The sequence below is a fragment of the Triturus cristatus genome, chromosome 4_1 (assembly GCF_964204655.1).
Source record: "Triturus cristatus chromosome 4_1, aTriCri1.1, whole genome shotgun sequence".
Classification (NCBI taxonomy): Eukaryota; Metazoa; Chordata; class Amphibia; order Caudata; family Salamandridae; genus Triturus; species Triturus cristatus.
In genome coordinates, this window is record NC_140585.1 from 78,080,807 (window position 1) to 78,108,325 (window position 27,519).

The 27,519-nt window shown below is 44.8% G+C and overlaps 1 long non-coding RNA gene across 1 annotated transcript in view; it reads left to right on the forward strand.

Moving 5' to 3' along the window:
- The first annotated feature begins 6,427 nt into the window (after positions 1–6,427).
- LOC146839572 (uncharacterized) overlaps positions 6,428–27,519 on the forward strand; it is a 62,482-nt gene continuing 41,390 nt past the window's right edge. The window contains exon 1 of the long non-coding RNA XR_014980687.1: positions 6,428–6,562. This is a non-coding gene — a long non-coding RNA (uncharacterized LOC146839572). The remainder of the gene's footprint in view (positions 6,563–27,519) is intronic.

Here is a 27,519-nt window from a genome sequence, read left to right on the forward strand (position 1 = left end):
GTGTTTATTCTCTCAGTCTCGGGCAAATTATCATAGGTGTTAACCAGGAAGATAGTCATTTTCTTATGAAACCGTGGTCTCAGGATCTGGTAATTAGGCTGTAGGGTGAGTACCGTGACTTCTAGTCCTGGTATAGTATTTTTTATATATATTGTTAAACCCCCCTTGGCCCTACCATGAGGTCTTGCAACTCCCGGGGAGAAGTAGGTTTTGTATCCTGTCAGATGCATTTCTTTAGTGGTCCATGTCTCCTGCAGGCATATCGCATGATACTCCTGCAGAAAGTCCATGGCACTACCATCCAATATTTTCATACGTAGGCCTGCTATGTTCCAGGACAGGATTTGAAGTGTAATATCCTCCTTTCTACACGGTTTGTTTATACTGACTATCTCTTCTATCGGTGGAATCTCCCAAACTCTTGGTGCGCGATTCTCCGAGTGCAGAGATCCGCTACGGGGACTGTTCCCCTGAGTAACCTTTTCCACACCTTCGGTTTGCGGCAAATTAGATGATTGTGGGTAATTACTAATTTCAGTTTCTTGTCTTACGGCTCCTATGCTTGGGCTAGCTACCACTTTAGGCATATTGACTTCTGCAGGGGTAGGATTTTGCACGCACGCCTGATCTGGGCGGAGTCAATCTACACTTTCCAGGTCAAACAGTGGCAGGAAGTGATTAAAGGTGGGTACATTATAGCCCTGATGTTGATAAGGGTTCTCGTTCTGAAATTGTGCAATAGGCCTCTGGTATTGGTGGTAATCGTTATTCTGGGGTCCCCTGAAGGAATGAGCATTAGATGTATGATTACGAGGATATGAACGAGGGAGTTGATAATCGACTTCCCTCCAGCCTACGAGGGAGTTTTTTACAGAGTAGGGTTTTGGTTGGGAGGTCAATTCTCGTGGGTAAAAATAATTAACGTAATGTGTGAGAATACCATCCCCCCCTCTGGCTTCGTACCAATCACCAATATATCTAACTGCTCTGTGATCCCTGAAATGTATGATTATAACATCCCCCTTCTTATCTTTTGGTCTTGTTCCCACCCAAGACGTGCGTCTTACCATTATGATTTCTCCATTTATGTGCGCTGGTAGGGGTCTATTTGGTTTAAGCCAATAGATAATTTTATTTCGTAGGGCGTAATAGTCCTCCCTTGTTCTATCTGGCAATTCTGGTACCCCAGTCATAATAATTGTGTAGGGGGCTGATTCTGGGGGAAGATCAACCTTTCTACCCGAGGTAATGAAAGGGGGCTGAAGTACTCGCTCACCCATTCCAATCTCCTGTCTGTTTTTTCCAAGTGTGTTATTAGAAGCCATGGGAGATTTTTTTTCCTCTATTGTTCCAGCGTTTCCAGGCCTCTCGAATTTATCAATCCCCTTTGCAAATTTTCTCAAATCTTTTCCAGTAGGTGACGGATTAGTGCTACAAGTGTCTGTAGTGTCTTTAGATGACTTTGCCAGGGCTTTTTTACTCGACACAATGTTTGTTTTCGTTGAGGTGCCACTGGTTGAAGGTTGTTCTGAGTGTCGGGTAAAAGGGGCGACTAGGTCGACCATGGTATGTTTTTTCTGAGCCTTAACTAATTCATTTAGAACCAGATTATTCTCTTGCTGTTGTTTTCCCAGATCATCCAGATGTAGAGATATTAATCTAGTTCTCTCTAGTAGAGGAAGTAATAAAGACTTTACCATGGTCTCCATTTTTATAAGTAATTCGCCCACAATATCCTGACCAGAAAAGAGCCCTATGGTATTAGTGGTTATAGGTAGGTTACTTATTTCCGAAAATTCTAGAGATGTCAGCGTTTGAGATTGCAAGTTTGGTTTCTCCTTATTTGACAAGCATGGCGTGATAGGAGAATCTCGTCTTTTACTTGCAATCAACCTAGATTCAAAAGGGCCAATAGTAAGTTGAGGGGATATATCCAAATTCGGCGAGTCCGATAGCCCAGAAATGATTGAACTAGATATATGTTCAGGAGGTGGGATTGCAGAAGGATATATACTCTCAATATTCCTTACCTCCCTTTCAGAAATAGACTGGGAACTGGAATTACCTGTATCCTTTACTACTACCCCTGGGGAAGATTTTTTCCCAATTCTGCCCAGGGAGGATTGTTTACCAGTTAACAGATCGAGTGAGAGGCGCTTCTCTGTGTCCGCTATTTCTTTTTCTAAAACTGTAGTCACACGTTTGAAAAATTGGTCGATAGTACCCGTTACAGGACCTTTAGAGGTATTAACTGAGAGGGTGCGAGAATTCCCTGCATCTACAGGCATTTTTGTAAATAGTTGTGTGGAGAAAAAAAAAAAAAAGAAACGAATTATACAATAGGAACAATTACCGTATATGGAAAATGTACTGACGACAGGGGGACACGGGATTTCCAAGTATGGGGGAGTTAGGGGGGTGGCCGTCCCGTCCTCAATCGTCCTCGGACGGCCACAGACGGCCCGCCCTTTGCCCGGGCTTCGCCCCGAGCTGCGTCCCGCGCGCGTACCGCTAGCGCGTAGGGACAGGAAGGATATTAATAGATGAGTGACCGTGGGGGAGGCGGGGCCGGGAAGAGGTACCAGGTGTGCGGGAAGAAGTGGCAGTGTGCACCCTGGGCCTCGCAGTCCCGTGCAGTAAGCCTCCTCGGTGCTACCCTCCAATGTCAGCAGAGCGTCCTCACAGGGCAGATAGCCAGGTGTTCGGTACTCTAGGGATGGTAGTGTTTGATGCACTTGACAAGGACTGGCATGATGGCATTGCAAGCCGTGTCATGAATCTGGACATTTGGTGATGACTTGCCGTGATGCTGAGATGGTGCTGAGTGACGCTGTGGCACTGAGTCATGCTGAGGTGGTGGTGCAGCGCCGGTGTTGTATTGAGGTGATGCTCTGCTGATGCTGAGGTGGTGCACTGATGCAGAGATAGTGCTGTGCTAATGCTGAGGTAGTGCTGCGCTGGTGTTTAGGTGGTGCTACATGATGCTGATGTAGAGTTGTGCTGAAGTGGTGGTGCACTGATGTGGATATGGTGCTATGCAAATGCACAGGAGGTGCTGTGCTAATGCTGAGTTGGTGGTGCACTGATGAGGAGGTGGTGCTGAGAGATATTGAGGTGGTGCTGAGTGATATTGAGGTGAGGCTGAGTGATATTGAGGTGGTGCTGAGCGATGCTGGGGTGGTGCTGCGCTGATGCTGAAGTGGTACTGCATGGGTCCTGAGTTGCTGCTGAAGTGGTGCTGCGCTGGTAGTGGTGCACTGATGCAGAGATTGTGCTGTGGTAATGCTGAGATGGTGCTGCGCTGGTGCTGAGTTGGTGGTGCACTGATGAGGTAGTGCTGTGCTGATCCCGAGATGGTGCTGCGCTGATGTGGAGGTAGTACTGTGCTGATGCTGAAATGGGGCTGTGCTGATGCTGAGGTGGTGGTGATCAGGTGGTGCTGTGCTAATGAGGAGATGGTGCTGCGCTGGTGCTGCACTAATGCTGAGTTGGTGCTGCATTGGTGGTGGATCACTGTTGAGGTGGTAGTGCTGTGTTGATGCTGATGTGCTGTGCTGATGTTGAGGTGGTGGTGCTGCAATGTTTCTGAGGTGGTGCTGAGCTGGTGATCAGGTAGTGAACCTGTTTGGGTACTGGAGCAGCGTGCTACCCACCAAAAAGAACTTCAACACCTCATCAGGGGTAGCAAGCGCTATATAAATGCAAACCCTTCCTTTTCTAGCCCTCCACTATCCTTTAAAAAAAAATAACAGGCTGTTATCTTCACCGCTCAAATTAATTTACTATTTTCCTATACTAATTCACCACTAATCTTTTTTGGGTTCCGGAGTAGCGTGCTACTTGCCAGAAAGCGCTTCGACGCCTGGTAAGGGGTAGTAAGCGCTATATAAATGCAATATAAATGCAATTACAATTACAATAAGGCTGCTGTTGCGCATCTAAGGAAAGAGGATGGATACACGCGAACAAAAGTAGGGACTGGGAATGTGAGACAGCCTTTTAGCTCCGCTTTGTGCTCTGGTTTGTGCTCACAGGTAGCCTTCCTAAGAAGGGATCCTTCAGAGATTGATGCTGGACTGATGTAGGCCTCATAAGGTGAATGGGCATACATAGCATAGGTCTTTAGAGCTTACCAAAAATATTGTGGGCTCACTACATTATACATTAGGGGCGAAATCCACACCACCGCATTTTCACCATACACAGGCGTAGGGACTGGTTAGGTATCAATTTTACGGTCAACATGTGCATCAAGGGTATATCCACTGCTACGTTTGTGATAACTGTACCTCTAATGGCAATTTATAAAATTTCTATGGCTCAGCAATAATAACATTCCATGAATTTCTCCTCCCGACTTGGCCAAGTTAATTACTCTACTGGCCAGCAAGAGGATAAAGGGCCCCACCCATACAACAGAGCCATTAACAGTGCATGCCACATTTCGGGGAACTGTGGGGTGGGAAGGAAATATGTATGTGTTAAATACATCCTCACAGTGCACCTGGACTGGGCAAGCACCACCCCACAGAAATAGAGAATGATGGCTAAACCTCTAGAGCCAACACAGGAGAGGTTCCCCTTTGAAGTTTCGGTTGAGAGGGATCAGACATAAGACAGTTATCCCTGGACTCTGCTGACCCACGGATACTATTTAGGTAGGCAGGAGGCTGTAGGACCTGACAAGTGTGGCAGGGAGGGGGTTTGGCTTGCTGGACTGTGGAAGAATCCCCTCATTCAGGTAAAGAGCATCGGGAGCCCAAGCAGAGGACAGGTCTGGCAAGGGAGCAGCAAACCCAAGCTCCTCACCTACAGTACAATTTAGGTGCCAGGAGTACTGACCAAAATGCCCCTGGTGGATAGAGCTTGCCACCAGGAGCAGAACCAATATTTGGTAGGAGTGTCTACAAGGGATTTTTTTCACAAAAAATCTTATTTTTCTGTTTAAATCGAAATTGTCACTGTGCGGACACCACCCTTAGGACTACAGAGGGGGTGTTCTTCTCCTTAAGTGATTTCAGCTTTGTGGCGAGCAAGGGTAATTGGAAAGCCGTCACCACATATGTTTGGATTTTGTGAAGCTATTCATTTCTCCATTTCTGGTAATCATCATCCATATGTATTTAGCATATGGTTATGTTAATTTTTGTTCAAGGGTCTTCAGTCCACATAAGAATATTTTGTCCTGAAGATGGTCTTATAGATGTTAGCAGAAGACAAGTCTGAAACGTTGACAATACCACCCATTTTCATTTGTAAATGTCCTTTCTGGAATTGTTCATTGTATTTTCAATTATGTTTTCCTTAATTGAAAATATGAGAACTGGGTTATAACAGTTCATAACAAAATAGTTATTAAGAAAAAGCCATCTCTGTCACTTTTGTATTTATGTGAATTGCATTTTTGTACCCTTTATTGTAACATAGTTTTCTTCATAAATCTGTATTTAAAACTATAAATCCATTTTGAATTTTTTGTATTTTATGCCTTTATTACCCTTTTCCTATTGTTGATATATTCGTCTTGAATTAATAGAGAATTAATTTTGCAAATTTGTTTGTCAGAAGCCACCAGTTAGGGCTTTTGAAATTTGTTTTGTTGAATCAATAATATTTTTTGTCAAAAGAATCCATTGAAGGCCCTCCTACCAAATATTGACTTTGATTTACCCAAGCCTTTGAGGGTTTAATGGGATGCCCATTTTTTGTTAGTAACCAGGAGCAGAACTGCATTTTTTGGGGTGAAAACTGGCCTTATGGAGCTGGGGAATAAAAGCAGAAACTCCCAGGGGAAGACAGTGGAGAATGAAACACGTTGTTCTCTGACAGAATTTTTGAAGTTTACCCCAGGAAGGGTCACCCACTGGAGTCGGTGAAACTCCATTAATGTATTTTTAATGGGGCGAAGCAGTGCTTAATTTGTGCCAGTGCTTTCCGGTGCTTAGCACCGTTACTTAATTATTAGGGCCGGGTCTACACGCATCTGCTGGGCCCGTCACATATTGCACGATGATAGATCTATATATTTAATTTACCCTGTACAGTACGGTGCAGCCGCAGCGTGTTTTTCACGTCTCGGACTCCGGTCTCCCGAGTGAGTCACGGACCAGTGCAACTTGCGGCTGTGACTCTTCTCAGTCACTGTGACTTAGCCTGCCCTGAGCTGCGAGTGAGTCCCCAAGTCAGAGGAGATTCAAGATTTTTGGGCTAGATTTTGGTTCTGAATGGGTGGGGTGGGCTATGCTGCAGGCAGCGTGTGCAGATTTGTTTCACATTGCCACGCCCCAGGGCCCAGCATAACCACCGCAGCAGCCAAGCTCAGCACGAGTCATCGTCGTTCGTGCAGCCCCACCCCGCCCGACGACGACGTGGTTGAGCCTGAGGGCAGGGGCAGGACAGCGGCTGCCTGAGCCTGGGCAGGCATCAATCAACCAGAATTGTCTGCTACTAGCGTAGCAAGCATCACCAGGCCGCCTAATAAGTTAATAAAGGCTGAAGGCAGTGTGAGATTAGTGCAGCCAGTGTGTGTCCCTGACTGCCTGCTGGCCCACCACGAGTAAAGGTAAGAAATTAATCACTAACTTACTTAGTATTAATAGCGTAGTAGCCAACTAGCGATGTGATGTCTTACATGCCATGCCAAAACCAACGCTGTTTTATTTTTTTCGGACTCGACGCATGGTGGCGTGACGGTCCTGACCGTCCTCTCGTCGGGTCACCGTGGTGGTGGTAGGCAACTTGCCTCCGGCACAAGATTCGATTATTAGGATGTGATCAGTTCTGTGTGTGATCATCATTCATTTAGATTAACTGATTGCCAGACCCTGTTTCTCTGAGGCTCTGACTTGACTTGTCCAAACATGGCGCGCACCCGCGCACAAATTAATTAAACGTAGTTTGGCTTCATTTTCTCAGTGTGGTCACCCCGTCTCAGGCAGTACTGGTCTCAGGTCTCACTCTCACTCAACAAACTGCTGGGTACCGCACTACCACCGCCGGGTAATTAATTTGGGCATGCATGCTCCAAGTAACCCCGAGCCTTGCCTAAAATATAGGCAAGAGGCGACATCCATTCCATTCTTCCTTCCATCAGCAAATCACTTCTCCCCGTGCCTGAATGTGTCCTGTAATGTAACCGGTGCTCATGTAAAGCGCAAAGCGCTACAATACCTAAGGGTCGGGTTTGCGCTATATAAATCTACATTAAAACAAAAAATGTAAAAAATAAACTGGCTCAGGCTTTGCATTTTTAAAGTTGAAACCAGTTCTTTTGCACGCATGACGCACGCACCGATTCCCTCTTCCTTCCATCATGCCAGGCCGGGTACAATTATGTATGCAAGCAAGTCAAGAAGACAGTTACTAAATCATGAACTAACTGTTAATGATCTACTGTCGGACTGTAAAATAACACTGCCACTCCATCCGAATTTCGGAGCCGTCACTCACTGACAAATCTTGATTGGAATTGAGCGCATGGCATGCACTCCAAAATAATCTTTATTAAAGAGGAGTACTTTGGGCTCACTCAGTCACTCGCCCAAATGCTTGGCGGGCTGGCCTGGGGGCATCGGCATCCTGTAATACCAGCCCTCCTGACTGGCCCTATTCCTAGTACTGTACAGTACTGCATTCTGCATATATATTCAATCCGGATTGAGATTCATTCATCAGGCTCACTGGCTCAGGCTTTTTTAAAGTTGAAACCAGTTCTTGTGCACGTACGACGCACGCACCGACTCCCTCTTCCTTCCATCAGGCCAGGGGTACACTTATGTATGCAAGACAGTTACTAAAAAAATCATGAACTGATGATGGTCTACTGTCGGAATGTAAAATAACACTCCGTCTGAATTTCTGAGGCGTCACTGACACATTTTGACTGGAATCAAGCGCATGGCATGCGCTCCAAAATAATTTTATTAAAGAGGAGTTTGGGCTCACTCACTCGCCTGCTAGCCAGCCTGGCAGCATCCTATAACACCCAGGCCCAGCCCTCCTGACTGGCCATATTCCCAGTACTGCATATTCCAGATTGAATCATCCGGCTCACTGGAAGTGGCTCTGGCTTTAAAGTTGAAACCTTTTGTACGCACGACGACGCACGCACCGGCAGTCCGTTCTCAAAGCACTTCTTGCAAAAAAAGTTTGCAAGCATGCGACTGAGCATGTATGGAATATCTATGATTATGCAACACAGACAACGTACTGGTGCAACAGCAACTGTTGTTCCTTTGGGTTTATTTCTGTATAAAGATCCATGAATACAGGCAGCCAGGAGAATGCACTCTGTGGCTACGTATCTGCCTTTGCAGTGGTGCTTATAGCCTCTATTGACAAGCTGCAGGCCATACTCCAGTACATGCTCAGTTCTCGCCCACAGACCGCAGTTCAGGTGTCACGAGACCTAAGCAGGCAGAGGCTAAATAGTGGGGCCAAATTACATCCATTTGAGGCAGTAATGGCAATTGTGCTGCACAATTTGCAACAATTAAAAAGTGCATTAAAAGACATTTTCACCAACCGAATGCTACAAAAATAAATATCCCTCTGGCTCTGTCCGATCTGTAGAAATGCAAATCCTAAATCACTGCTGGTGCACATTAATGCAATCTGCTGCCTCTGGCCTGTGCCTATGAACAATTGAATAGCTGAATGGAAAGCCTTGGGATGGGAAGGAATGTATTATCTGACTGGATCAGTCAGTCTACTGATCAGGTTTCCTTTTCAGAATGGTGTTTCCCCCACATGACAAGTTCACAGACGCGATGCGTCACTCCGGCATCCTAGGCCAGTGCCATAATCCTGTCTCGCTGCTCTGGATGGCACAGACAGGAAATGAGAACCTCTAACTGTGGGTGATGATAATGCATGATCATCCCTTGCTAAAATTCAGATCGATCGGGTATTACATCTGACTTTTAGCAGTGCCAGTTGAGGATGCGGGTGAAGCCAATAGAGTGGGTGGAGCCAGTGGAGGAAATGGGTGGAGCCGAAGAAAAGTAGGTGTGGCCGCCAACAAACATTTGAGCACCTGCACTTTATATTTTACAAATTAAGCACTGGGGCGAAGGCATGCCTGGGCCCCCTCAGCGACATCTTCCGCTGCACCATCCCCCAGGGCACTATGCAAGCAACAACTGTCCTTGGCACTCCATCTATCCGGAATAGCACCGCTGCACTCATTGATGGTGGTGTGAGCATCTGCTTCATGTGCCTGTGTCTACAGGAGCGGAGAGTACAGTGCTGACATCGCCAGGCGTGCATCAGGGTCCTGCGGGGGCATTGAGGCTCCCCAGGAGGCTCCCAAAATAAAGGCATGTGGTGCCAGAAAGGGACCAGGGCCCTTAATAAGAAAAGGAAAGGTACGCCTGAGGCTGCATCGTGAAACAAAAAGCGTCAAAGTCATTCATCTGATATGCATGCCTGTGGCACAGGGGAGAGACCAAGAGGCGCTTTCATTTGCATAATGTTTCTTGTGCTGCCCCAGGAAGGGAAAAGTCATTGCCAAAGTTAATGGAAGGTATTTGGGGAAAGGGTTGTTAATAGTGATGCACCCTTTCCCCCTAAAGTTTAAAAAAGGCACTAAAAGGCTCCCGGGGGTTGCATTAATGCTCCGGGGAGAGATATCCACTCATTGTGAAGCAATTCTGGAAACTGTAATTTTGTACAGTCTCCATAGTGAAGGGACCCTTGTTGGTGGGTAGTTAAACTGCTGTAGCAGCATCCTAAAAGTTGAAATAACTCAAATACAGTGCTTTGTTGACAGTGTTGATGGTTGACAATATAAGGCTACACGTTATAATGAACATTATTGAATGTTGGTATTATCCCCACTGATATAAATGGTATGGCAATGGCGGATTATAATATGTTTTCTGTTTTTACTAATGTGGTGACACCCTGACAAATCCAGTAGGCCTGATCTATTGATAGTAACAGCCCCTTATATTGTGATATTGTATTAAGTATAAATGGGGGAGATTGTGAATGCAGGTTTAGAGCTTGCTGGTGGTGTACACTGCACTGAGAATGTCACCTTAGGTATTACTGATTGTATACATTTGTAATTAAACCATATTTACAAATATGTGTAATAATAGCACTTTTTCATTAAAAAAAAAGCACTGGCTGGACACTGACTCGACAGTGATTTATCCTGTGTTGTTTTGTGTACCAGCAAAATAGAAAACTACCCCACATCACCTCCACTTAGTAGGCCTTGGAATGCTCTGCTTTGCTACCCAAAGAGAGTCACGTGCTACGATTGGGTAGTTGGTTCCCAGTACATAGAAAGTTGCGGACGTGTTACTTGTGAAGGACACATGCAACTAAATACCCAATTTCTTAAGGAACTGTAGTATATGAAAATTTATTTGTGTAATTCAAACTTGATACATTCTTGTATATAGGAAAAACAAGTGTGAGAGGTAGGACAGTGAACGGGCCGTCCTTGTCCCTTGGAAAATATAGAAAAACAACTTGGACGGATCAATCTAACTGGTTCTCCAACACTGCAGTGCCTGGCACCACAAGGGTTTCTTAAAAGAACCCTCACACACCAACCTAGTTGGTGTCATGCTTCATCAGCAGGTTCCCATCTGAGTATCCAAATGCTACTCAGCTGTGCTGCGACACCTGGTTACAGTGGACCTGTTTTTTTGTGTGAATGTGATGAAGTGGTGTAATATAAAAAATACCTCTGGGATTCTAACTGATAATTACTTTGGGCCCGATTCACAGAACTAACTTAAGACAAAATCCTTAACTTGCTACCATTTTGGTTTTCACAGAAGGTACTTACTCATTTTGGTATTCACAGAAGTTAGGAGTCCTAACTTTAGGACTCCTAAATGCCTTCTGTGAATACCGAAAGTCTTAAAGTTAGGATTTTTCTCAGTTTAGGAGTAGTAACGTTAGGACTCCTAACTTTCCTACTCCTAAACTGAGAAAAATCCTAACTTTAAGACTTTGGGTGTTCACAGAAGGCATTTAGGAGTCCTAAAGTTAGGAGTCCTAACTTTACTACTCCTACACTGAGATAAATCAAAATTTTAAGACTTTCTGTATTCACAGAAGGCATTTAGGAGTCCTAAAGTTAGGACTCCTAACTTCTGTGAATACCAAAATGAGCAAGTACCTTCTGTGAATACCAAAATGGTAGTAAGTTCAGGATTTTGTCTTAAATTAGTTCTGTGAATCGGGCCCTCCATTCCCAGTGGCCCAGGGTAAATTTAAAAACAATGTGTGGATAACGTTTTAAGACTAGTGATTGTGTCTTAGTTATATCTGGTCGACATGTTTCAGCCCTTTGCTAGATTTCATAGGGCTTTCTTCAGGACCTACTCCGGTCCATCCTGTTCCTGAGGAGACCGGAGTAGGTCACACTGCGGGCGAGCACCTTGACGAATGTGTGACAATAGGCTCACCCCTCACGGGACCAGATCAGTATTGAATTTTCGCAACTAACGTACATGCACAATGGTGGACCCTAATCACGGTTAGTCCACGAAGCATATACAGCACACCTTAGCATGTGTGCTTGAAATGCATATACATGTGGTTTAAACTTTTTAACAAGGATAAGAAGAGATAAAAAGAGAATATATCTGCAAAATGGTGGCACCTGTGGTTCACGATAAATGCATAACTGGTTGGTGTACCCTAGGGGTACACACCCGTAAACACAATAATTTTGTTAGCAATCATACCCCAACCTACTTTAAAGCAAGTTTAAACTTGCACACCAGTGACTACGGCAAAGCAGACTATTTGCGAGAAGACTGCACTCTCATATAGGTGTTGTTTCTCCTCATGTGCCCACTCATGCAAAGAGGACGGAGGAGCACAAATAACAAGCATTGGAAATGCAATCCGTTTCGCATTTGTTTGTGTGAAGATATTGGCATTTTAAATGGCAAAGTATTTTACTTATGTGTTATGGAGTGTATGTATGTGGTGTGTAGTGGAACTTTGTGGTTGGATTGGATTAGTTAGTTGTGTAAATGTGTGGAGTGTATTTGTGTAGTGGCATTATGTGGCATGGTGTGCTGTGGAAACATATGGTTAGCAATTTTGTGGCATTCAGTGTAGTGGCATTATGTGTAGTTGGATTGTGTGGAGTGGTAACTTGTTCAGTGTCATTATGTGGTGTGCAGTTGAATTTTGTGGCACAATGATGAATTGTGTGATGTGGATTCGATGTATGTTGTGTGTCATTGTGTTGTTGTGTTGTATTGTGTGGTTTGGTGTTAAATTGTGTGGGTTGGAAATGTGTGGATCCGAATTGTGTGACATGGAACTTTGTGTATTGGGTTGTGTTTTTGGTGAGGGAAAAGAACAAATAGGTAGGAGCTAAGCATCAGATCTATGAGTTTTTTCTTTTTTTTAAAGGAAAGAGTTGGAACCATTGGCATTGTAAATGTAAATGCCTCTTACCTATGTGTTATGGATTGGAGTGGATGTAGATGGTGTGTACCAATTATGTGGTTTGGATTGGTCTTGTTAGTTGTGGGATTGTGTGGTGTGAACCTGTGTGGTGTGGATTTGTGTAGTGGAATTATGTGGTATTGTGTGCTGTTGTATTATGCGGATCGTAATTATGTATATTGGAATTATGTGTTGTGAGACTGTGTGTAATGGAGTTGAAGTATGTGGAGTAGTATTTTATGTTGTAGGGTGTTGTGTAGTGGAGTTTAAAGAAGACGTGTACAGTTGAATGACTCTTTTAAAAAAAGAATTATCAAAAAATGTCTTTGTTTTTTTTTGTCCTTGCAATGCTGGCAACCTCTTCCTGCCTGTTGCAATGCTTGTTTGTTATAGCTTTTTTTGTTATGCAGGGACATAAACAATAGGAGAGTGGAGATTGAGAAATACTACCTGAATTACAATATGAGCTGCAGACGGACACTAGGAGAGAATCAACAGATTTTAGATTCAGGGCACACTGAGGTGGTGATGAGTAACGCTGAAGCGGTGCTGAGGTGGTGGTGTGCTGGTACAGATGTGATGCTCAGGTGATGCTGAATGAAACTCAGGTATTGCTAAGGGATGATGATGTAGTTGTGTGCTGGTGTGTAGATGATACTGAATTTTTACTGAGGGGGTGCTGAGTGATGCTGAGGTGGTGCTGAGTGATGCTGTGGCACTGAGTCATGCTGAGGTGGTGGTGCAGCGCTGGTGCTGAGGTGGTGCTGTATTGAGGTGATGCTTTGCTGATGCTGAGGGGGTGCTGCATGGCTTCTCAGTTGCTGCTGAGGTGGTGGTGGTGCACTGATGCAGAAATGGTGCTGTGCTGATGTTCATGTTGTGCTGTGCTGGTGCTGCGCTGATGCTGAGTTGGTGGTGAACTGATGAAGAGGTGATGCTGAGGTGATGATGAAGTGGTGCTGAGTAGGGCTGAGGTGGTGCTGAGTGAGGCTGAGGTGGTGGTGCAGCGCTGGGTCTGAGGTGGTACTGAGCTGGTTCTCAGGTGGTGCTGGATGATGAGTTGGTGGTGTGCTGAGGTAATGCTGCTCTGATGTTGAAGTTGTGCTGCATTGGCACTAAGTTGCGGCTAAGGTGGGGCTGCTTTGGTGCTGTGCTAGCGGTTGTGCACTGATGCGGAGATAGTGCTGTGCTATTGCTGCGCTGGTGCTGAGGTGGTACTAAGTGATGCAGATGTGGTGTTATGCTGAATAACCCTAGGTGTAGTTTGCGTAGTAGCACTACGCGTAGCTACACAAAGTACAATTTGAACTACGCTCAGCTACGCAAACTGGGTAGTGTGCTGTGCGTAGCTGTTGGCACTGTGTGCTTGTCTGCTCTGGGCAATAATTGCAAACAGCATCTTGCACAGTGCAATTTATGATAAAATAAGAATCTGTCTTTATATGCTAAAATGCATATAGTCATTTCACAAAAGTGAAAATGATAAATTAGCAAGCAGTGAGAGAGCTGATGATTTTGTGAACCTCCCTAACCTAGGGAGAAAACCAAGCAGATGCCTTGAAAACAAAAAGCCATTTTGTTGAACGATTCGGCGGGGGTCACATCCTCTTAGGACCACCCCAAGCACAGTTATTGGCAAAAATACAATCCCAACCAAAGGTCCTGCAAAGCATTATGGAACGAGTTTAGCAGTGGGCAGTGAATATTATAGTATCCAATATCAAAATAATTCTACAAAGAGCTGCAGTTCAACTAGTCGTTACTAGATGTCCCTCATGAGTCAAATGCAAAAGCATTGAAATTATTATTACATCAAGCTGCAGTTCCACTAGTCGTTACTAGATGTCCCTCACAAGTCAAATGCAAAAGCTTAATGAAAGGGTTTCAATGCTTTTGCATTTGACTCGTGAGGGACATCTAATAACGACTAGTGGAACTGCAGCTTGATGTAATAATAATTTCAATGCTTTTGCATTTGACTCGTGAGGGACATCTAGTAACGACTAGTTGAACTGCAGCTCTTTGTAGAATTAATTTGATATTGGACACTATAATATTCACTGCCCACTGCTAATCTCGTCCCATAATGCTTTGCAGGGCCTTTGGTTGAGATTGTATTTTTGCCCATAACTGTGTTTGGGGTGGTCATAGGAGGAAGGGACCACCACTGAATCGTTCACTAGCATTATATGCTCTTAGTGTTCAAGGCATCTGCTTGGTCCTCCCCTAGGTTAGGGTGGACCCCAACATCATCACCTCTCATTGCCTAATATTTTTATTCTCAAAGTTCACTTTTGTGAATTGGCTATATGCTTTTTAGCATGTAAAATTGCTTAATCAAAGCATTTGTGTGTGTAGTTGATTCTGCAGCTACGCTACGTGGTTTAGCACAGGTTTTACACTGTGCTACATGCGTAGTACCACGCCCAGGATTAATGCTGAAGTGGTGTGCACTGATGTGGATATGGTGCTATGCAAATGCACAGGTGGTGCTGAGTGATATTGAGGTGGTGCTGAGTGATATTGAGGTGGTGGTGCTGCGCTGGTGCTGAGGAGGTGCAGAGTGATGCTGAGTTGGTGCTGCGCTGATGCTAAAGTGGTGCTGCAAGGGTCCTGAGTTGCTGCTGAGGTGGTGCTGCACTGGTAGTGGTGCACTGATGCAGAGATTGTGCTGTGCTAATCCTGAGATGGTGCTGTGCTGATGTTAATGTGGTGCTGTGCTGGTGCTGAATTGGTGGTGCACTGAGGAGGTAGTGCTGTGCTGATCCCGCGATGGTGCTGCGCTGATGAAATGGTAGTGCTGTGCTGATGTTGCGATGGGGCTGTGCTGATGCTGAGGTGTTCAGGTGGTGCTGTGCTAATGAGGAGATGGTGCTGCGCTGGTGCTGCACTGATGCTAAGTTGGTGCTGCACTGGTGGTGGATCACTGTTGAGGTGGTAGTGCTATGTTGATGCTGATGTGCTGTGCTGATGCTGAGGTGGTGGTGCTGAGCTGGTGATCAGGTGGTGGTGAGTGATGTTGAGTTTGTGCTGTGCTGAGGTAGTGGTGCGCTGATGCTGAGGTGTGCCTGCTTTGGAGGTGGTGCACTGATGCTGAGATAGTGCTGTGCAGTGCTGATGTTAAGGTGGTGCTGTGCTGATGCTGAATTGATGCTGCACTGGTGGTGCACTGATGGGGAGGTGGTGCTGTGTTGATGCTGAAACGGTGCTCAGGTGAGGTTGAGGTAGGGCTGAGTGATGCAGATTCCCTCATGACCACTCTTTAACAGTGTCCCTTAAGGTTCCATACCCACTAAAGTTCAGATGCATTTAATTAGTTAGAAAGAGCCACACATACCAGGGTAGGGTTTCAGAGCACTTTGCATCACACACAATTTACACAGAGACCATCAATCATAAGTGTATAAATTAGTGTAAAGGAAATGTTACATAACACAGAGGATTATAGGGTGTAGGAGTCAAAAGTCATGCATATTGGTAAGCAGCATTGCTAAAGAGTGCTTGGGCCCCAGAAGCACAAACTCAGAATTGAAAACAGAACACCATAGTTGGAGGTTCTCTTAAATAAAAAGAATCAATTTCCATCCAGATGAACCCTTTTTGCAGCTTTAATAGCTCCTATAGTATTTACTTTGCAGTGCATGCAGTTCTTTGATGACAGTTATAATTTCACTGTTATGTTAGGGTTTTAACTTATAAGCTGCCTGTAACAGAAGAGCAGTAACCCATTAACCTATTTTCATTGTATGCACTTTGTAATCTCCATGGTTCACTTTCTTCGCAGCTGGCATATTAACACTCTGGCTACGTTTCAATGAGTTAAAACTTCTTTCACTAAACAACCCTGATCTCTCCAGCAAGAACACCAATCAACGGAGTTATTTTGACATTTTTATTGTCTGGAAATTTCTGGAGGTCTAGAATGTGTGGAGCGCTTTTATAAGCAAAATAAACTCAGAAACATTGCCCCTCTGAAGTCAGTATCCACTGGGATGCACAGCCCTTGTGCTGGCCCTGTGTTTTTGTTCTGCTTTTATTTAATGTAATACTTTCAAACAAACATTTTAAAAGGGACATTTTTGCAAAAGGAATCATTTTGGCCTCAGCGCAAAACTGATGAGGAGAAACTTCCAACTCCTCAGCCAGCAGCCAAGAATGCTGCAATAAAATGTAAGCAGCTATGTCTGAGCACCCACAAGAGGATACAAACATAATAAAATAGCCCCCCCCCACCACTAGCAGATCAACGGAACGAAGTGTGATGATATTGTACTAAGTCTTCGCTCCTTGGAGGGAAAAGGAGGGACAAAGAGGCAGGACTGGCCACTAGTAAGCAATGATTTTTAAAGGACATTGAAACAAACAAATGAGAAGCAAGGAATGGCATTTGGCCCACAGAGATATATGTATACTAAAGTATTCAAGAGGTCGGACGCTTACGCCCGACCTATAAAGGAAGTTCAGGAAAGAGCTACTATCCAGAATTATACAGACTGGGCAAACATGCAGAGGTGGATTCAGTTAACAAGGACACCTTCAATAACCTCCTAAATCTCTTCACAACTCACTTAACACCCAAGAAAGCCACAACTCAGACCATAACCATAGAGACAAAGGATCCATGTTTACTATGGTGGTTTGTAATTGGGTCTCTACAGAGATACACTGTAGAGACAATTAGTATCCAACAACAACAATACAGTTGTGAGGCCTGTCCAAGGCCACTCATTGGTTCACTTAAACACAAGTGACCCTCTATATCTCCCTCCAACATATAAGAAAACAGGTATGATAAGCAAAGATGGGCCTTATGCCTTGCCCATTTCTGTAAAAAAACATTATTTACATGCAAAAATCCACCAGAAAGTCCCACAGACATCCCTTTCTTGATGTCATAATAATCTTGGTTATTGAATGAAAAAGTCCACCTGAAGTTAATACTCTCCTAGAATGCAAAGACCAAGATATTGGAACTGCCTTGCTGAATTCCACAAACAAACAGATACCACAAAGTCCAACCACGGAAGATTTCTTTCTAACTACAACAGGTACCAATGGATATCCCTCAACACATCGTATATGACTACCAGACGGGGGGCTAACATTAAGCAATCTTCCTCTTTTATTCACTGCTCCTGACACAATTAAGTACTTTAGCTTTGTTATTCATTTAGCTTTATTTGTTTAACTTGTATTGATTATTAATGACTTATTTTAATATTTTCAGATTAGGTATATTGTACTTACTCAGGTATGCTACTGTGAATGTTGTGTTTTCCCCATCCAATTTATGGTTGGGTTATTATTTTTTTCCCCTTTTGTTAGTGTTTTTCTTTACAGAAGGATTCTATTGTTGGCTCACTCAATGCTCCGCTTCTTAGGTGGCTGGTTATCAAGGTTGCGCTCCCTTAAGACTGCACTTGTTTAGCCTAACTGATTGCCCTCAGGGCCCGGTATACTACCTGTGGCCTCATAGTAGTGTGCTTCAAAACGTTCCTCTTTTCAAAAGATACACGGATTAAGGCAGGGGCTTGTATTATTGAATAAATACAGGAAGGCAGTGGAGGCGCTCTCTCGTCTTTCGGGAGGAATGTCTCTGCCTCCAAGACCAAGCTGCACCCTGCAGGCACATTCATGGAGTCATCAATAAAGTCCCCGAGAAATAGAAATGGGAATCAGCAGTGGCAGCCATTTTCCCTTGGGAGTAGGCCCTTCTTGCTAAGGTGTGCTCAGTGCATGTACTGTGTTGCCATAGCAACGCGAGCTGCCAACTGTTCCCGATTGACATCTGAACCAGTAGGGTGCATTACGGTCATCTGTTTTTTTGATATTTAATAGGCTGTTTGACAAAAAAAAAATTAAAAAGGAGGAAAATAATTGCAAGAGCAAGTTAATACTAATTTGAAGCCCTTTTTGACAAACCTTATACTAATTGTGGGACAATGTCTGATAATAACATCTAGGGGACCTCTGACCTTCCCCTCAGTGAAGATATTTTCAGAAGGTATTTTGAGAAGGAATTTAAATCTTCCCTGAAAGAGGCGGTGGAAGCTGTTTTTAATACGAGAAAAAGCGATTCACCAGTTGAGAAGGATTTTTTGTCCTTTTCAGAGGAGGAAATCCCTTTACTTAGGAAGGCAGATAAGGCCTCTAAAAAAACTAAAAACCTGACCAGTGGAGAGCTTTCCTTTGATAGCCTAAGCGCTGCAAGAGAACGTGATCTATCCTTGGGCAGCCTGAGCACTACAAATGACTGTGGTGTCCATAGCTGAACAATTAGTAAGAGTGACCATGTTGGCATGTGTGTCCCCCGTGGCACAAAGAGAATAAGTGGCCTTCACGGAACAAGAGGCTGCAGTTTTGATACTGATGATGAGTACTCATATGGTATAAAGATAGAGGACAGAGCAGATGAATATGTCTTCGATTCTCTTGAGACGTTGAATGATGATTTCCCTGATGAGGATGTGGATCGGCTTTCAAGAACAAAGGCTATTACCCTTCAGGTGTGGAAATGTAGAATCTTACTCACATTACACACCCGAGAGCCTCAGATTGGTGGCCTATGGACCAGGTGACCTTCTTTATTATATTCTGGGTCCGCAAGTCCCTCAATAAAGAGATGTGAATCTAATGAGAGCTGAATATTGCAGCCCGTTCCTGGATAACAAGTCAGGAATAACACCTAATTTGGACCCTGAGCTGTTGGCTTTCCTTTTTAAGACAGGGAGAGATCCTAGGAAAGGTCTTGAGTGCTGCCTTAAGCAGTGTCAAGGCCGACTATTAGACACTGGGTTCACTGGGCAGAATTTTGGATATGGCTGAGGAGGCCTCGGTGGATGTGGATCGTCTCCGTGGCTGGAGCCAGCAAGCCTTATGCCTGCTCAGCAATGCCAATGATGGTTTAATTGCCGAGCAAAGTAGGGCAATTCTGATGAGGATCAAGCCAAAGTTGGTAGATCTTGCTAACAAGGAGACGCTAGGGGACCCAAATGGCCTTCTCTTTGTGGAGAGTTTTATTAAAACCTTGGCAAAATATGTCTCTACTTTCACTGCCTTCAGTAACGTGCAAAATAACATGAGATGAATGTTCAGCAATAGAATTTTTGGAAGGGCTAACAGGAAAGAACTGTCTGTCAACTGTGGACAACTAAGGTCCCAATAGTGCCACCAGGACCAGCGGGGGCATGATGTCAGGTTTCACGGCTCCCTTGCCTGCTGTTCCCTCTGCTTGCCAGCCACGTACGAATGCATGCGGGACGACATCCTCACTTCCGGCTTGGTCTGTAGCAGTCTAGTCATTCCGGATTGCAACGGAGCGTCACCAGCGCTTCCGGGGGAATCCGCTTATCAGCGGCGGCTTTTCCCCCGGCCGGCGCTTCGGATTAATGAACTTGCCCCCGATGCTACGAGACTCCGTTACTCATGCTCTTCAGAACCCCGGAGGAAACCTTTGCCGTCGCCGTCTGCACGGTGAGTACTCAGCTAGCCCCGCGGCGCTGCAGCGCCTTTGCAGCGCCTTTGGAGCTTCGTCGTTACACTGAAGCGCCTTGCCAAGTCCTCACCGCGCTGAAGCGCCTTGCCAAGTCCTCACCGCGCTGAAGTGCCTGAAACCCTTGAAGTCGCGCTGAAGCGCCTTGCTAATTCCTCACCGCGCTGAAGCGCCTGCAACCCTTGAAGTCGCGCTGAAGCGCCTTGCTAATTCCTCACCGCGCTGAAGCGCCTGCAACCCTTGAAGTCGCGCTGAAGCGCCTTGCCAAGTCCTCACCGCGCTGAAGCGCCTGCAACCCTTGAAGTCGCGCTGAAGCGCCTTGCCAAATCCTCCCTGCGCTGAAGCGCCCGGAATCCTTGCATCGCGCTGAAGCGCATTTGTATTTGATCACCGCGCTAACACGCGTTGGATACTTTGTTGTCACGCTGGATCGTTTAGTTGGAACACTGCTGCTGCACTGAAGCGCATTCGAATTGGTTCACGGCACTAAGGAGTCACGTAAATTGCTTGCCGCGCTGGAGTGCACTCTTCATTTCTTACCGTGCTGACGCACCTTCAGACAACACTCCGGACCGGTTGCATCAACGTCGATCAGGAACTCTTGGTCATCGTGGTGTGTATTGGTGCCTTCCTGCATTCCTTTTTTACATAGCACGGACGTGCTTCTATTCCTCAACCGCCACAAGTGCGGCAAGTTGGAGGAGTCCTTATTTCGTTTGACCTATAGCGCAGGAGCGCTTGCTGACCCAGCATCAGCGGCCTGGTAGCTTACCCTCTGGAGGAGTCACGGAGGTGAGTGTCGTTCCACATGTGTGCATGGTTTGCATGAACCAGGTCTGTTATGCGGAAGTAACCATTTGTTTGTCTTCCTATACAGTTGGGGTTCCCTGTCCACCCACACAGAGGGAAACTTCACCATTCCTCGTGACCCCTCATCTATCTTATTGGCTACGTTCCTGGCTCCCATCCTTGTCCTAGTTGTAGCACATCCAGAGTGGGATAGGGTGGGAGTGGGGGCGTTAGCTCCTGCCGTCTCTGCGAGATATCTCCACTTGTAACAGGTAACTCGTGGGGAACCTGACACATGAAAGGCATTTCCATGTGAATAACAGATTCTTACAGCAAAGAGGACAAGCACCTCACTCATAAGGTAGCAGTGGCAGGCTCCAGGGAGCTGGAGATCAAGGTAAGGATCACCCCTCCAATTGGTCCTTCCCATTCTAAGGTAGGGGAAGGTTAATTTTTTTCACCCAAAATTGATCTGCCGTAACTAAAAATTCTTGAGTGTTACAGACTGGGAAAGGTTTCAAAATAGAGTTTTGCCAGGTTCCTTACCTAAAGTGTCGGCCAAGGGATTTACCCTTAAATCAGGAACAATCGCCACTGGTAGATTCAGAGTTGGCACAAATGTTGCTCAAGGGAGCAATTTGCAAGGTGACGGAATAAGGAAAGGGTATTATAAGTACCGGTTTCCTAGTGAAGAAGAAGTACAAGGGCTGGCATCCAGTAATAAACTTGAAAGAGATGAATAGGTTTCTGGTTTACAGGCACTTCAAGATGGAAAGAATCCATCTTCTGTGGGACATTTTTCAGGAAAAGGGCTGGTTTGTGAAGTTGGATCTCATGAACGCCTACTTCACAATCCCTATGGATCCAGGTTCTCAGAAGTATTTACGATTCAGATGGTGAGTTATTCTGTACCAGTTTTCCTGTCTTCCTTTTGGCCTGTCATCAGTCCCTTGGTGCTTCATCAAAATCCTGCACCCAGTAGTTGCTTTCTTCAGAGAGAGGAGTACAATTATTGATTTATCTACACATGTAACGGATGTCTAGGGGTGAATTGCTGGAGCACATGAGGTGGTCAACAGATATCTTAGATGCTTTGGGGTTCATAATCAATGCGCGGAAGACTGTTGTGATTCCTGCTCAGAGCTTGGAGTTTTTGCAGTTTCAGGTAGATACTAATATGACACAATTATGTCTCCCTCAGAAGAAATTTACGAAGATTAAGAAGGAAGTAGCTCATGGTTTATCACAAGATGTGGCGTCTTTGAGAGGTCTGGCAAGAGTGGTAGGACTTTTCTCATCCTCCATTCAGGTCCTTTTCCCAGGTCTGTTGCATTACAGAGCTCTTCGGAGGCTGAAATCCATGAGTTTGAAGAAAGGTCTGTGGTACGCAGATACAGTTCCCCTGTCCCAAGAGGTTTGAGAGGACCCTTAATGGTGGTTGAGCAAGCTGGACAGCTGGAACAGCAAAGCTATTTTTCGGAATGTCCCGGCATTTACTGTAGAATCAGATGCAAGCAACCTTGGTTGGGGTGTGAGATTAGGGGAGTTAGAAACTGGAGGGAAATGGTCCTGGGATGAACTCTCCTTATTTTTGTTTCAAACATATTTCTATTGGCATTTGTTTCAGCGATCAACAAGAGCAACAATATTCAATAGTACATGTCATATCACAGCATTGTTATAGGTCAAAATCATAGATACATGCATGCTTATTACTGTGTGCTTCCTCTCACCATCTCTTATCTTGTACATGTATTGGAGTCATGACGACTTATGGTTCTCTCTTAAGTTTTATTGTGTATTACTGAGAGGGATTCATATTTGATCAGTATGTAAACATCTGAAGAAAGCCATTCCATATAAATCCATATACATATTAATTCAAAACTATGCAACCTAAATAACTCATTGCGTAACTAGGTGCGCAGTGGGGTCCTTGTTGTCTGTTCATGCTCATAGTGTAAAGTAAGTGCCCTGGGTGTTGAGGCGTTGGGTTTGGAGGGGGGGCGCTAATAGGCTGTGTCACACTTTGGGTGGTAAACCAGCCCTGCCGTTCAATCATGCATTATATGTATTGAGAGGAGGTGTAGTAGAAGTGGGGGCTTCCCCCAATCCTTGTCTGCACCTGGCAGTATAGCAAGTTCTGGTTATACTAGCGCTCTCCTCTTGGAGTTTTCAAATGCCCGGTGCCCGTGTATGCTCTCTCCAGGTCTAGCCCGCTGTTTGATTAAGTGATATCCTGTTGATATCCCTTTCCTCCTCGATCTGGTCCAGCCCCTGTTTGATTAAGTGATATCCTGTTGATATCCATTTCCTCCTCGATCTGGTCTCGGCGCAAGTTTTCCTTTGCCCTGTAGTGAAGACAGGGTTCTGCTTGCAAACATTGCTATGTTAGCATAAGTGTATTAGAAGTTTAAACGCCATTTTGGCCCTTGGCCGCTTTTGCACGCGACACTACGTGTTTCTGTTATTGTAAGTTAAACTGCTTGTTTTTCTTCACATGAGAACGGTCTGTTTTTCACATCCCTAGACTTACACCACGACCTTAGTCTGTACACTGTGTGCAGAAGTCTTCAAGGTCAAATAACAATGTATGCTGTTGCTTCAGGTTGATCGTCCCATGCTCTAGACACAACACACACACAGCTGCAAATATCTGAAACTCGGGTGCCTTTAATTTTGCATTGCACGCATGATGCTGGCACTTGGAGAAAACCTTTCCAGCAACAGAGAGCGTTGCTGATCCTGTGATGTGATTCACCAAAGCTGATCTTGGAGGTATAGGGTTCCCCATTCAAACCTAGAGACCTTCTATTATTATAAAACTAGCTTCTAGCCAGGCGAGGGTGGTACACAAGGAGCTATAAGACCTGTTTCCACTATCATTATAACATGATTTCTCCCTTTGTGTTTTATGGAATTGTAACAATGCTGATTGTTTTATTTCTAATCATTTGCCTGCTTATGTTAGCCAAAATACTGCATCTTAGAGCACGTCGTTAAAAATATACATTTTAAACTTTTCTGTGTCTCTGACTACTCATGTTGTGGACTTGTACGAGAATGAAAATGAAAGAGTGTTCTTGATTCCCACTATTCCTGAGAGTACCCTAAGTTGCTTGTTCTGGGTTGTCTAATCATTGGTAGCTTCGCTGTAGTACAGAGAACGAATGAGACACTGATGCTAGTTGGATAGGGGTTCTGGGTACTGATGTGAGTTTTTTGGTACACCTCAATTCACTGAGGTCCTGGTTTCCTGTGCATAGTTCTGTGCATGAGCAGAATCCCCACAACATGGCGCACCTAACGTTTAGTCTTGTATTCGAGACGCTTTAGTAGTAGTGCTTATATATGTCCACAACACCCTCACTCCTGATTCTGGTTGACAGAAGTGACGGATTAACCTACCTATATGGATAAATTATAGGTTCGTTCAAGCTTGACAATTAAAAAGATTTGCGCTTTGGATTACTACCCTTTTTGTGCTACACTGTTTTTCTTCACCGAAATTCTTAAAGTTAGGATTTTTCTCAGTTTAGGAGTAGTAAAGTTAGGAGTTCTAACCTTACTACTCCTAAACTGAGAAAAATCCTAATTTTAAGACTTTCTGTATTCACAGAAGGCATTTAGGAGTCCTAAAGTTAGGAGTCCTAACATTACTACTCCTAAACTGAGAAATTTCATGGGCTATATAAACAGCCCTAGCATCTTTGTTAGAGAGCATTGACCCTGATGCGTACTCGCATGTTGATGAGATTCATCTCACAGACGACGAATTATGGCTGCATCTGTGTCACGTTGACCGCATCATTGTCATGTTTGCAGACTTCAGTTACAAAATTAACTTAGCAAAATCACACATTGCAGAGTACACAGTGTTGTTTTTAGGCTACGAGCTCAACAACGAAGGGCGAGGTTTAGCACCTCACTTCCTGGAGAAATGCGCACATTTGCGCGCACCAACAACTCTGAAAAAACTACAATCTTTTGCTGGGTTTTTTGAATTTTGGGAGTACTTATATTCCAGATTATGCCCAGCGTATCAAGACGCTATATGCCTTGATGCAACCTACTTTTACCAAATCTTGCTGGCTTCCAGAACATTCAGCTATACTACAATCTTTGCAGGCTGATCTTATTGCAGTTAAATACTTACTGACTCGTGACAACCACACTAACCTGGTACTAAGAATTGTGCCAGGCGCAGTGGGTTTCATGTATTTAACATTTAATGAAGTTGACACAGTCCCTATTGCTTACAAATCCCACTTGAACACTTAGGCTGAAATGTGCTTTTCTTCTGTCGAAAAAGTATTGACTGCTGTGCAGATGGCGATTCTAAAAGAAAGAGCGCTGTTGCAGGGAAAACGCATGTTGGTTGTCACATCGTATCCAGCCCTTGAGGCAGTGACGAGAGCCAGTGTACCAAATTCTAAAGCTTTGCATCCGCGTTGGATACAGTGGGCCACGTTCTTGACGTCTCCGGATGTCACGTTTATCTTTGATTCCTCATTGCAAACTCAGGAGTATTTGCAGTATGAATTTGTTCATCCAGCTCCTCAGTCCATGCGCCCGCTTGAGGATTACCATTGTATCATTTACACTGATGGTTCAGCGCAACCAGCAACGGCATCAAAGCATGCTTATTCAGCAGCCTGCGCAATAGTAGCGGGTACCATGGTGAATGGAGAATTCAAGTCTGATGTCGTGCATACGCAGACATTAGGGGACTGTACCGCCCAGTTGGCAGAGCTACGTGCTCTAGTGCTAGCATTAGAGTTTGCTGATCCCTGTGTGACTACTCTTATTGTAAGTGACTTTTCCTACTGTGTACAGTCTTTCAATGAAAATGTATTCTTTTGGACTCAGAATGCTTTTCGTGATTCCAAAGGTAGCACAATCAAACATAAAATGCTTTGGGTTCGAGTTGCAGAACATAAAGAATGTCTGCCTCTCGTGAATGTCATTCATACTCTTGGTCACCAGCGCGTAGGAGTACACGCTGTTGGTAACAGTTTAGCTGATGAGGCAGCGAAAACAGCAGTGGCGACATATCTAGTAGCAGCAGCTACAAGATCCAAAAGTTAAATTGGTGATGACATCTTGGAAGCTATTGCTGCGACCGAGAAGGGAGATAATTACCCTAGAGGTTTCCCTTCTAAATACTCTTATCGTTTAAGTCCTGATAAAGTTCCCTATGTGAGAATTAACGACGTTGGTGACAGATTGATTCCCAACGTGGACCGCAGGCTATCCTTGATAACAGCAGCTCACGAAGGCATGGCCTCGGCTCATGCAGGCGTTTCAACGACTGTCACTATCTTGCAGCAACGTTACTGGTGGCGCAGATTGTATAAACAGACTTGTGATTATGTCCTTACTTGTGACATTTGCCAGCAGATTAAACCTTTGACTGCTGCGCGTCCACCACAAACACAGTTGTACATATCTAATAAACCGCCTGGGTGTGTTTATCTAGATCACTGTGGTCCTTTCTCCTCTGATAATGCGTATAAGTTCATCTTAGTTGCAGTGGATTCGTGCACACGTTTTCGATGGGTTTGGTCACAAAGAAGTGCTGATTCTCAAACTGCAATTAGGGATTTGCGTGTCTTTGTGGGAATTTTTGCATGTGGCACCCTCCGTTCTGACCAAGGTCCGGCGTTTGCCTCTAAGGCATACAAAGAAGCCATGAGGTCTTTGGGGGTCCAAGTCAAATTTTCATCTCCATACCGGTCTGAGGGCATTTCTGTTGTGGAGCGAATGAACCGTGACTTAAAGCAATATTTGACAGCTAGGATTTTAGGTATAGCCAGAAACTGGTTGGCCCATTTGTATAGCGTACAACGTGCACTTAATAATCTCCCTAGAAGGTCTCTGGGTGGGCGGACCCCATACGAAATGCTCTTTGGCATAAAAATGTTTGTCCCGGACCTTGATGATCTAGACATGGCGGCGGTCGCCACACCCTTTGACGTAGATGATCATTCTGTGGTGTTACACAATCTACAAGAGACTCGAGACAGTCTTGCAAAGGAAAACTTGCCCACCACAACTGATGCTGCACTTCAGATTCCGGTAGTAGGCTGGCTACCTCGAGTCGGAGACCTGGTCCGTGAGAAGGTGGAAAACAAGAAGGAGTTTGGCCCCTCTTATTGTGCACCTGTTCCAGTGCTTGGCGTGCAGGGTACAAGAACAGTCATTTTACCTCCACTTCCTAGTCGCAAGGATAAAAGGTACATCTCCATTGACAATGTAAGACTACAACGAGTGGTCGATTCTTCTTAGTATGACTCCAGCGGTCTCTTGTCCAGCAATGCTGAGAACTTCTGTTTTGGCCTCGGCAAATACGAACAGGCCTGACATTGCCATCGAGATGCATACAGTTACTAATCCATTATTGAATCCACTGGCTGGTGATCCCCATGAAGATACTGAGTATACCTATCCCACAGATGTGTCATTGCCTGGTGTGCAGGCAAGTGCAGTTGACCAGTCACGTTTTTCATTTGACACTAACTCAACAACATCGAGTGCCCCATCGAAATTTTTTATTTTTGCTGTTTGGTTCAAAAGACATTTTTTAATTCCCCCTTGGACTTATATTTGGTTGGTGCTCATTTCTATTTTTTTATTCATGTCGATTGGATTTGTGGTTGTCTTTTTTCGTCTTGTAAATGGACATTATCTTACAGAAAGATCTGCAATTAGATTAATTGATGGAACTTTGGCACCCCACTCCTCATCACACATCATGAAGTGGGACCAGACTTTTGTCAATATTACTGCCTGGCCTGTGTTAGATGGGA